The sequence below is a fragment of the Procambarus clarkii genome, unplaced genomic scaffold, assembly GCF_040958095.1.
Source record: "Procambarus clarkii isolate CNS0578487 unplaced genomic scaffold, FALCON_Pclarkii_2.0 HiC_scaffold_104, whole genome shotgun sequence".
NCBI classification, from domain to species: domain Eukaryota; kingdom Metazoa; phylum Arthropoda; class Malacostraca; order Decapoda; family Cambaridae; genus Procambarus; species Procambarus clarkii.
This window is the reverse complement of record NW_027189137.1, coordinates 1,986,729-1,998,855: the sequence shown is the minus strand read 5'-3', so window position 1 is coordinate 1,998,855 and position 12,127 is coordinate 1,986,729. Positions and strand designations below refer to the sequence as shown.

At 57.2% G+C, this 12,127-nt stretch overlaps 2 non-coding genes across 2 annotated transcripts; both read left to right on the top strand.

Annotated features, from left to right (window-relative positions):
* The first annotated feature begins 8,274 nt into the window (after nt 1–8,274).
* LOC138360275 (small subunit ribosomal RNA) lies at nt 8,275–10,146 on the top strand. Its single transcript, XR_011226259.1, has one exon. It is a non-coding gene; the product is annotated as a small subunit ribosomal RNA (ribosomal RNA).
* A 650-nt stretch (nt 10,147–10,796) lies between these two features.
* Nucleotides 10,797–10,958, top strand: LOC138360274 (5.8S ribosomal RNA). The gene has a single exon (XR_011226258.1). It is a non-coding gene; the product is annotated as a 5.8S ribosomal RNA (ribosomal RNA).
* Nucleotides 10,959–12,127: the final 1,169 nt, after the last annotated feature.

Below are 12,127 nucleotides of genomic sequence, written 5' to 3'. Positions count from 1 at the left end.
GCAGGTGGCCCCGTCCTTTTCGAGGACGAAAACAAGGACGAGGACAAGGTCGAAAAGGCGCAAAGTGAAAGGAAGGGGTTTGTTTGCTGCCGGCCACTCTGACCTATTGAGTGAGTGAGCCTTAGTCCCGCGAATTACGCCTGCTTGCCTGCTCGGCGTGTGCTCGGATCCGTCCATGGTGTGGCACCAAGAGAGAATGGCGAGACGACCCACTGAGGCTCGGTGCGTCGTCGAGAGAGTGCTGTGAGGCGGCTGAGGACAGGGAGGAAACGGAGACACGACCCACTGAGGGAACGATGCGGCGTCGAGTAGTTCTGTCAGGCGGCTGAGGGCAGGGAGGAAAAGGAGAGACGACGACTTGGGGGGGTAGGGGGTGGGGATGGGCTCTGGGTGGGTGAGGGGAGGGGGGGTGTTAAGGTGGGTCGCCGAAAACGGAGATTCGAACTCAAAAGGCGGGCTAGGATCCGTCCCTGATCCGACACAGATACAGAACGGAGAGACGACCCACTGTGGCTCGGTGAGGCGTCGATAGAGTCCTGTGAGGCGGCTGAGGACAGGGAGGAAACGGAGAGACGACCCACCGAGGGCTCGGTGCGTCGTCGAGAGAGTGCTGTGAGGCGGCTGAGGACAGGGAGGAAATGGAAAGACGAACTCACTGTGGCTCGATGAGCCGTCGAGTAGTTCTGTCAGGCGGCTGAGGGCAGGGAGGAAATTGAGAGACGACCTCACTGTGGCTCGGTGAAACCGTCGAGTAGATCTTTCAGGTGGCTGAGGGCAGGAAGGAAAAGCAGAGACGAGGACTTGGGGGGGTAGGGGGTGGGGTTGGGCTCTGGATGGGTGAGGGGAGGGGGGGTGTTAAGGTGGGTCGCCGAAAACGGAGATTCGACCTCAAATGGCGGGCTAGGATCCGTCCCTGATCCGACACAGAGACAGAACGGAGAGACGACCCACTGTGGCAGGGTGAGGCGTCGAGAGAGTCCTGTGAGGCGGATGAGCACAGGGAGGAAACGGAGAGACGACCCACTGAGGGCTCGGTGCGTCGTCGAGAGAGTGCTGTGAGGCGGCTGAGGACAGGGAGGAAATTGAGAGACGACCTCACTGTGGCTCGGTGAAACCGTCGAGTAGATCTTTCAGGTGGCTGAGGGCAGGAAGGAAAAGCAGAGGACGAGGACTTGGGGGGGTAGGGGGTGGGGTAGGGGCTCTGGATGGGTGAGGGGAGGGGGGGTGTTAAGGTGGGTCGCCGAAAACGGAGATTCGACCTCAAACGGCGGGCTAGGATCCGTCCCTGATCCGACACAGAGACAGGAACGGAGAGACGACCCACTGTGGCAGGGTGTGGCGTCGAGAGAGTCCTGTGAGGCGGCTGAGGACAGGGAGGAAACGGAGAGACGACCCACCGAGGGCTCGGTGCGTCGTCGAGAGAGTGCTGTGAGGCGGCTGAGGACAGGGAGGAAACGGAGAGACGACCCACTGAGGGCTGGGTGCGTCGTCGAGAGAGTGCTGTGAGGCGGCTGGGGACAGGGAGGAAATTGAGAGACGACCTCACTGTGGCTCGGTGAAACCGTCGAGTAGATCTTTCAGGTGGCTGAGGGCAGGAAGGAAAAGCAGAGACGAGGACTTGGGGGGGTAGGGGGTGGGGTTGGGCTCTGGATGGGTGAGGGGAGGGGGGGTGTTAAGGTGGGTCGCCGAAAACGGAGATTCGAACTCAAAAGGCGGGCTAGGATCCGTCCCTGATCCGACACAGAGACAGAACGGAGAGACGACCCACTGTGGCAGGGTGAGGCGTCGAGAGAGTCCTGTGAGGCGGCTGAGGACAGGGAGGAAACGGAGAGACGACCCACCGAGGGCTCGGTGCGTCGTCGAGAGAGTGCTGTGAGGCGGCTGAGGACAGGGAGGAAACGGAGAGACGACCCACTGAGGGCTGGGTGCGTCGTCGAGAGAGTGCTGCGAGGCGGCTGGGGACAGGGAGGAAATTGAGAGACGACCTCACTGTGGCTCGGTGAAACCGTCGAGTAGATCTTTCAGGTGGCTGAGGGCAGGAAGGAAAAGCAGAGACGAGGACTTGGGGGGGTAGGGGGTGGGGTTGGGCTCTGGATGGGTGAGGGGAGGGGGGGTGTTAAGGTGGGTCGCCGAAAACGGAGATTCGAACTCAAAAGGCGGGCTAGGATCCGTCCCTGATCCGACACAGAGACAGAACGGAGAGACGACCCACTGTGGCAGGGTGAGGCGTCGAGAGAGTCCTGTGAGGCGGCTGAGGACAGGGAGGAAACGGAGAGACGACCCACCGAGGGCTCGGTGCGTCGTCGAGAGAGTGCTGTGAGGCGGCTGAGGACAGGGAGGAAACGGAGAGACGACCCACTGAGGGCTGGGTGCGTCGTCGAGAGAGTGCTGTGAGGCGGCTGGGGACAGGGAGGAAATTGAGAGACGACCTCACTGTGGCTCGGTGAAACCGTCGAGTAGATCTTTCAGGTGGCTGGGGGCAGGAAGGAAAAGCAGAGACGAGGACTTGGGGGGGTAGGGGGTGGGGTTGGGCTCTGGATGGGTGAGGGGAGGGTGGGTGTTAAGGTGGGTCGCCGAAAACGGAGATTCGAACTCAAAAGGCGGGCTAGGATCCGTCCCTGATCCGACACAGAGACAGAACGGAGAGACGACCCACTGTGGCAGGGTGAGGCGTCGAGAGAGTCCTGTGAGGCGGCTGAGGACAGGGAGGAAACGGAGAGACGACCCACCGAGGGCTCGGTGCGTCGTCGAGAGAGTGCTGTGAGGCGGCTGAGGACAGGGAGGAAACGGAGAGACGACCCACTGAGGGCTGGGTGCGTCGTCGAGAGAGTGCTGTGAGGCGTCTGGGGACAGGGAGGAAATTGAGAGACGACCTCACTGTGGCTCGGTGAAACCGTCGAGTAGATCTTTCAGGTGGCTGAGGGCAGGAAGGAAAAGCAGAGACGAGGACATGGGGGGTTAGGGGGTGGGGTTGGGCTCTGGATGGGTGAGGGGAGGGGGGGTGTTAAGGTGGGTCGCCGAAAACGGAGATTCGACCTCAAACGGCGGGCTAGGATCCGTCCCTGATCCGACACAGAGACGGAACGGAGAGACGACCCACTGTGGCAGGGTGTGGCGTCGAGAGAGTCCTGTGGGGCGGCTGAGGACAGGGAGGAAACGGAGAGACGACCCACCGAGGGCTCGGTGCGTCGTCGAGAGAGTGCTGTGAGGCGGCTGAGGACAGGGAGGAAACGGAGAGACGACCCACTGAGGGCTGGGTGCGTCGTCGAGAGAGTGCTGTGAGGCGGCTGGGGACAGGGAGGAAATTGAGAGACGACCTCACTGTGGCTCGGTGAAACCGTCGAGTAGATCTTTCAGGTGGCTGAGGGCAGGAAGGAAAAGCAGAGACGAGGACTTGGGGGGGTAGGGGGTGTGGTTGGGCTCTGGATGGGTGAGGGGAGGGGGGGTGTTAAGGTGGGTCGCCGAAAACGGAGATTCGAACTCAAAAGGCGGGCTAGGATCCGTCCCTGATCCGACACAGAGACAGAACGGAGAGACGACCCACTGTGGCAGGGTGAGGCGTCGAGAGAGTCCTGTGAGGCGGCTGAGGACAGGGAGGAAACGGAGAGACGACCCACCGAGGGCTCGGTGCGTCGTCGAGAGAGTGCTGTGAGGCGGCTGAGGACAGGGAGGAAACGGAGAGACGACCCACTGAGGGCTGGGTGCGTCGTCGAGAGAGTGCTGTGAGGCGGCTGGGGACAGGGAGGAAATTGAGAGACGACCTCACTGTGGCTCGGTGAAACCGTCGAGTAGATCTTTCAGGTGGCTGAGGGCAGGAAGGAAAAGCAGAGACGAGGACATGGGGGGGTAGGGGGTGGGGTTGGGCTCTGGATGGGTGAGGGGAGGGGGGGTGTTAAGGTGGGTCGCCGAAAACGGAGATTCGACCTCAAACGGCGGGCTAGGATCCGTCCCTGATCCGACACAGAGACAGAACGGAGAGACGACCCACTGTGGCAGGGTGAGGCGTCGAGAGAGTCCTGTGAGGCGGCTGAGGACAGGGAGGAAACGGAGAGACGACCCACCGAGGGCTCGGTGCGTCGTCGAGAGAGTGCTGTGAGGCGGCTGGGGACAGTGAGGAAATTCAGAGACGACCTCACTGTGGCTCGGTGAAACCGTCGAGTAGATCTTTCAGGTGGCTGAGGGCAGGAAGGAAAAGCAGAGGCGAGGACTTGGGGGGGTAGGGGGTGGGGTTGGGCTCTGGATGGGTGAGGAGAGGGGGGGTGTTAAGGTGGGTCGCCGAAAACGGAGATTCGAACTCAAAAGGCGGGCTAGGATCCGTCCATGGTGTGGCACCAAGAGAGAATGGCGAGACGACCCACTGTGGCTCGGTGTGGCGTCGAGAGAGTCCTGTTAGGCGGCTTAGGGCAGGGAGGAAACCGGAGATGGGGGGGAGGGAGGTGCAAACCTGGACTGTTAGGCGAGCGGCTTACTCCCGCCGTTTACCCGCTGGACCTCGTCCAGTCTCCGGCAATGCTCCGGCACAGAGAATGCCTGGCCTGGCGTGACGGCCTGCTCCTGCCCGGTGTGTGGCGGTCGCGCCAGCAGTGTTTCTCGTGTAGCATGCGAGCGTTGCCGGTGTCGTCGGGAGCCGGGATATGTTCTCGAACAAAGTTACCTGAGCGAGTGTGCCTTTCTCCCTGTCGTCAGCTCGGGTCTGGTCGAATTGGGCCGGTGGCGCCGAAGAAGTTACCACCGGAGACCAGGGTCCAGTGGCTAGAGCCGGGCCCAACGGCTATTGCCGAGTACCTTCCTCCGATGCAGGAAGAAGGTGTGTTCAGTCCCGCGGAAATCGTACGGCGGGTGCCGAATTTACCAGTGGCCAGCCGGGTCCAGGAGCTAGAGCCGGATTTGTCGGCTACTGCCGGGTAACCTACTTTGGATGCGGGTGCTGGGGTGGTCGGCCCCGCGGAAATCGGACGGCAGGCGCCGAAGATACCAGCGGCGAGCCGGGTCCCGGAGCTAGAGCCGAGCCCATCGGCTATTGTTGAGTAGCCGTCTTTGCCGGCAGAGCTGGCGTTTTCAGTCTCGTCGAAATCAGACGGCGGGCGCCGAAGTTAACAGCGGCTAGCCGGGCCCCAGAGCTAGAGCCGGACCCAGGGACTAAAGCCCAGCGGTGTGCTTCCGGTTGGGCGTTTGCGTTTTCAGTCTCGCGGAAATCGGACGGAGGGCGCCGAAGTTACGTTTTGCCAGCCGGGTCCAGTAGCTAGAGCCGGGCCCGGGGACTAGAGTCCCGCGTCGGCCTCCGACCCAAGTGCTTCTGTTTTCAATCTCGTCCAAATCGGACGAGGGGTACGGAAACGGCACAACTTAACCCGGGTCCAGGGGCTAGAGCCGGGCCCGGCGACTAGAGTCCCGCGTCGGCCTTCGGCCCAAGTGCTTCCGTTTTCAATCTCGTCCAAATCGGATGGAGGGTACCGAAACGGCGAAACGTAACCCTGACTCCCTTGCAAGTGCCTGGTCCGGTAACCCTATTGTCCTTCAAGGCTCTCAGACCTGAAAGGAATTGGGAGGCAAGTTCGGCATTCTGGCCGAAATCGAGCGCCGGAGTGTACCTTTTTCCAGAACTGGGACATGGTACATCAGGGGTTTTCGTGCTTAGACCACAGCACAGCGAGAGCTGGGCGACCATTTGAGCTCAATTTGCACGAAGTGACGACATCACCTTGACCCATTCGATATATATAGGGGAGACCTGGTGTCTGTGGCACCTTTCTCGTGGGTAACCTGCTGTCTTAGGGGACCATGCGAGGGAGACTACTGACAACTACCTGCGTCTTGGCGACATTCTAAGTCTCGTTGTTGCCAGAGGGAAGGAGCAAATGTTTTCCATTGTTTTGGTGCGTTGGCTACTTTCCCTTCCCCCATTCCACGGTGCTGGTTCTCGGTTCCGGTGCGGTAGCGAACTGTTTGCCGCAGACGTTTACCGGAGTAAATGGGGAACCAGCCTTTTACCTGTCGCGGGGTACATATGCCGAGGTATTTGGAGTCCGGTGTGTGAGTGACCGACCATTGCGTTCTGTTAGACATACGTAACATTAGGCGAAGGCGGCCCTCCTTGCACATGTCGTGTGGTTCCAGAGCCAGGCATCTCGGGTCCGGTGTGCGCGTGCGACCGATCTTGTTCATGTGTTAGACATACGTAACAGTGGGCGAAGACGGTCGGCGAAACTCGCGCATGTCGTGTGGTCCGAGATGGCCTTCCATGCACATTAGATATAGCTATATAAAGGGGGGAGACTCGGTGGCTGGCTGACAACTACCGGCGTCTTGGCGACATTGTGTCTCGTTGTCGCCAGAGAGAAGGAGCAAATGTATTCCATTGTTTTGGTACGTGGGCTCCTTTCTCTTCCCCCACTGTTAGGGCGCTGGTTCTCGGTTCCGGTGCGGTAGCGAACTGTTTGCCGCAGACGTATACCGGAGTAATTGGGGAACCAGACGGTGTTTTGCCTGTCGCGGGATTGGATCACAGGTTCTGGGTTCCGGTGCGGTTGCGAACTGCTTCTCGTTCACCGGCGCCAATGGGGAACCTGCCTGTCTGTCGCGGGGCAAATGCCACATAGGCTGAGGTATTTGGAGTCCGGTGTGTGAGTGACCGACCATTGCGTTCTGTTAGACATACGTAACATTAGGCGAAGGCGGCCCTCCTTGCACATGTCGTGTGGTTCCAGAGCCAGGCATCTCGGGTCCGGTGTGCGCGTGCGACCGATCTTGTTCATGTGTTAGACATACGTAACAGTGGGCGAAGACGGTCGGCGAAACTCGCGCATGTCGTGTGGTCCGAGATGGCCTTCCATGGACGTTAGATATAGCTATATAAAGGGGGAGACTCGGTGGCTGGCTGAACCTACTACCGGCGTCTTGGCGACATTGTGTCTCGTTGTCGCCAGAGAGAAGGAGCAAATGTATTCCATTGTTTTGGTGCGTGGGCTCCTTTCTCTTCCCCCACTGTTAGGGTGCTGGTTCTCGGTTCCGGTGCGGTAGCGAACTGTTTGCCGCAGACGTATACCGGAGTAATTGGGGAACCAGACGGTGTTTTGCCTGTCGCGGGATTGGATCACAGGTTCTGGGTTCCGGTGCGGTTGCGAACTGCTTCTCGTTCACCGGCGCCAATGGGGAACCTGCCTGTCTGTCGCGGGGCAAATGCCACATAGGCTGAGGTATTTGGAGTCCGGTGTGTGAGCGACCGACCATTGCGTCTTGTTAGACATACGTAACTTGCAGGCGAAGGCGGCCCTCCTCGCACATGTCGTGTGGTTCCAGAGCCCAGGCACCTCGGGGTCCGGTGTGCGCGTGCGACCGATCTTGTTCATGTGTTAGACATACGTAACAGTGGGCGAAGACGGTCGGCGAAACTCGCGCATGTCGTGTGGCTCGAGAATTGCCTTCAATTCCTCCCTGGAGTGAGTAGTTTGTTTCGGCAGCAGCTCTCTCTCCACACAACCCCCCATCATCCTCCTTCCCGCAAGAGCATGATCCCGATGCTCGATGCAAACTGAGAACTGTCACTGCACACGCTGCGGCATCTCGGGTCCGGTGCGCGAGGCGAACTTGCATTCTGCTAGACATACGTAGCATTAGGCGAGAGCGCCCGTAATCGCGCACGTCGTGAGGCTCGAGAGGCCTTCAAAGCAGCGCCTCTGTATTGTGTCACGACGATTCCTTCCGATCTCCGTGCGATCACTTCTCCAGCCTACGACTGCACATCGAGTCAGCTATCGATCGGTCTGTGTGCATGGGAACAGAGCACCAACCTTCTTCCATGTCATGGGAAGGCTGAACAAAAACACTGTGGCGTCGCCTCTCTCCACCAACGAGGAGGCGACAAACCACACGGCACCTCGGATGCATTTCCGACGGTTCCTTTCATATAAAAGGGGTGACGCCGAGGAAAATAAGACTCGCGTCCCTACCAAAACGAAAAAGACCACCACCACCACCTACTCACTTACTACTGCTCCTCCTCCTGTTTTTCCAGCTTGCCGTGTTGAATGACGACAATGACGAGCAGGAGTAATCTCGGCGGGGTAGTTATGATCGTTCGTCCACGCGGAGTAACTGCTCTCCTCCGCCTCTGTTCGTCTAACGTATCGACATAACGCCATACTGTCGGGCTGCTAGAGAGTCCATAGTGAGATTTAACTTGCAAAGCAGGATTAAAACGCAAAACCGAGGGGAGCGAGGGGTGTGTGTGTGTGTGTGTGTCTTGTGTACTATATATCAGTAGTACTGTTGAGCTACCTGGTTGATCCTGCCAGTAGTCATATGCTTGTCTCAAAGATTAAGCCATGCATGTGTAAGTACAAGCCGAGTTAAGGCGAAACCGCGAATGGCTCATTAAATCAGCTATGTTTCATTGGATCTGTAAACCCACTTACTTGGATAACTGTGGTAATTCTAGAGCTAATACATGCATCACGTCTCTGACCGCAAGGGAAGAGCGCTTTTATTAGTTCAAAACTGGTCGGGCCTCGGTCCGTTAACCCACCCGTGGTGAATCTGAATAACTTTTTGCTGAGCGCACGGTCTCCGCACCGGCGCCGCATCCTTCAAGTGTCTGCCTTATCAGCTTTCGATTGTAGGTTATGCGCCTACAATGGCTATAACGGGTAACGGGGAATCAGGGTTCGATTCCGGAGAGGGAGCCTGAGAAACGGCTACCACATCTAAGGAAGGCAGCAGGCACGCAAATTACCCACTCCCGGCACGGGGAGGTAGTGACGAAAAATAACGATGCGAGACTCATCCGAGGCCTCGCAATCGGAATGAGTACACTTTTAAATCCTTTAACGAGGATCTATTGGAGGGCAAGTCTGGTGCCAGCAGCCGCGGTAATTCCAGCTCCAATAGCGTATATTAAAGTTGTTGCGGTTAAAAAGCTCGTAGTTGGATCTCAGTTCCGGACTGACGGTACACCGCCTGGTGCTTACTGTCACGCTCCGAACAGCTAACTAGCCCCGCCGGCTCGCACGGGGTGCTCTTCATCGAGTGTCCCGAGTGGCCGGCACGTTTACTTTGAAAAAATTAGAGTGCTCAGAGCAGGCTACTTTAATGGCCTGAATGTCTATGCATGGAATAATGGAATAGGACCTCGGTTCTATTTTGTTGGTTTTCGGAACCTGAGGTAATGACTAATAGGAACAGGCGGGGGCATTCGTACTGCGACGCTAGAGGTGAAATTCTTGGACCGTCGCAAGACGAACTACTGCGAAAGCATTTGCCAAGGATGTTTTCATTAATCAAGAACGAAAGTTAGAGGTTCGAAGGCGATCAGATACCGCCCTAGTTCTAACCATAAACGATGCCAACTAGCGATCCGCCGGCGTTATTCCCATGACCCGGCGGGCAGCTTCCGGGAAACCAAAGTCTTTGGGTTCCGGGGGAAGTATGGTTGCAAAGCTGAAACTTAAAGGAATTGACGGAAGGGCACCACCAGGAGTGGAGCCTGCGGCTTAATTTGACTCAACACGGGGAACCTCACCAGGCCCAGACACCGGAAGGATTGACAGATTGAGAGCTCTTTCTCGATTCGGTGGGTGGTGGTGCATGGCCGTTCTTAGTTGGTGGAGCGATTTGTCTGGTTAATTCCGATAACGAACGAGACTCTGGCCTATTAACTAGTCGACGGATCTCCAGCAATTGGTGTCCAGTTCGCAACTTCTTCTTAGAGGGATTAGCGGCAATTCTAGCCGCACGAGATTGAGCAATAACAGGTCTGTGATGCCCTTAGATGTTCTGGGCCGCACGCGCGCTACACTGAAGAGATCAACGTGTTCTCCCCCTCCGAGAGGAGCGGGTAACCCGTTCAATCCCCTTCATGATAGGGATTGGGGCTTGCAATTGTTTCCCATGAACGAGGAATTCCCAGTAAGTGCAAGTCATCAGCTTGCGCTGATTACGTCCCTGCCCTTTGTACACACCGCCCGTCGCTACTACCGATTGAATGATTTAGTGAGGCCTTCGGACTGGCGCTCTTGGATGTTTCTACCCCTCGCGTCTCGGCGCAAGGGGTTCTCGCTCGAGCTGACGGAAAGATGTCCAAACTTGATCATTTAGAGGAAGTACAAGTCGTAACAGGTTTCCGTAGGTGAACCTGCGGAAGGATCATTACAGTTTGTGACGCGAGAGCTGCAACCATCGGCTCGTCGTCGTCGTTCGAGTATTCTTCAATGCGAAGAAGGCAAGGGTAGCCTTGGGAGCCGCACCCAATTGCCGTGGGGAAAGGAGAAAGCGGATAAACGGCGGGGAGATCAACACCCACTGTGAGACAATAACAGGTCTGTGATGTCGGACTGACATGACATGTCAGTCAGTCCGACCGGCGCAGGTCACAGTCCTAGCGCCGTATACTGCTTTAGAGTCATCTGTTGGGGTCTCGCGACACCCGTCACCGACATCTTTCTTCCTTGTCCCCGGTCGCTCAGTGGCTTCCGGCACCCACACCATAGAGAGAAAGCAGCAGGCGAAGACGCTACTGCTCCCTCTCGTTGACAGGGCCGGCGCCTGCTACTCTGGCGGCGTCTAGTGCTGGGTTTTCCTTGACACGCTTCCCAGTGGGCACCTCCCTCCCCGCCTTCACTCTACTGTAAACGTAAATGTACGTGTGCGGCAGAGGAGGAAAAAGGGGAGAGAGAAAAAAAGCATTTTATGTGTCTTCTAACCAAAGTCGGGCTCTTACCAGCCCTATCAAACCCCCCATACATTACGTCCTCCTATGATGGAGTGATAGACGGCCGACAGGCCTTAATAAAAACATATACAACTCTTAACGGTGGATCACTTGGCTCGTGGGTCGATGAAGACCGCAGCTAACTGCGTGTCGGTATGTGAATCGCAAGAATACCAGATACATCGACAAGTCGAACGCACATTGCGGCGGCAGTCCTGATATGTGTACTGTCGCCACTCCTGCGCGAGGGTCGGAATAACATCCATCGGGCGAGTAGCTGTTGCGGCCTCCATATTCTGCTCTTTGGCAGGCTCAACGATGCGCTTTGGCCTGCTCTGGGGAACGACGCCCGCCACTGCCCCCCGAATGAGAAGGCAGGAGGCAAACCGGGAGTCCCCCTAATATTTGACAAACGAGCCCCTAAGCACACCTCATCATGCTGTGAAAGAAAGACGCTTTTCGTCCTATTTCTGCAACAGAGGCCTGCCGCCCTTTGAGTGAGAAAACACTCGACGTCTGCTGCGGATCCGATTGTCCCACAGACGTGCAGCAAGCAAAGCCGCCAGTTTCCACCCCTCCGTGGACTGGACGGCACAACACAAGGGTATGGCTAGAGGACCGGGTCGGAAGCGACATGCCATGCGTCGCCGTCCAGAGGTAGTAGTGTGCCAGGGAAATTGAACGCTTGAGGAACCTCCCGCCCTATCACACACACTCTCATACGGACCGACTCAACCGGATTTCATTTACTTTGGCCTAGCAGAATTCGAGAGAGAGAAGAAATGGTGCCAATAACGCTCATGAACGAGTAAATTACACCAGTACACAGGTGCATGTATGAGAGAGAGGCGTGTGCGCACAGAAGTAGTGCTATACTACTACTGTTGTTATTATTATTGTTACAATTTCGTTGGCATGTGTGCACCCTAGTGGTAGCCGCTGCCACAGGTTGTGGGGCCTATAAGCAACGCTTGCTGAAACCGAAGTGACGGCGTGTCTGGCGCAAGCCGTCAGACGGCCAAATTCGGATTTTCAGTGGCGTTGGCTGGGGGACAGTAACAGCCGTGGCATCATCAGCAGCAGCCGCTGTGTTTGTTGCTGGTGTGGTGCGAGGGAGCGACCGCCTGTCGTCATGACGGAGGAGGTGCTGCTCCCGTTGCTGTGCTTTGCCCCTCAGCAAAAGGCGTAGCCAGAGTGCTCGCCGACGGGTGGCGTCCTTGATTGATCAAATCAAAATGTGTGTGACTGTGTGTGTGTGTTTTTGCGCCGAGACCGCCCCTCGAGCGATGATCGATGATCAAATAAAATTTTAAACCACCAGCGCACGAAAAAAAAAACCCACCGTCGACCTCGTGTCGGGAGAGACCTACCCGCCAAATTTAAGCATATTAATAAGCGGAGGAAAAGAAAACCAACAGGGAT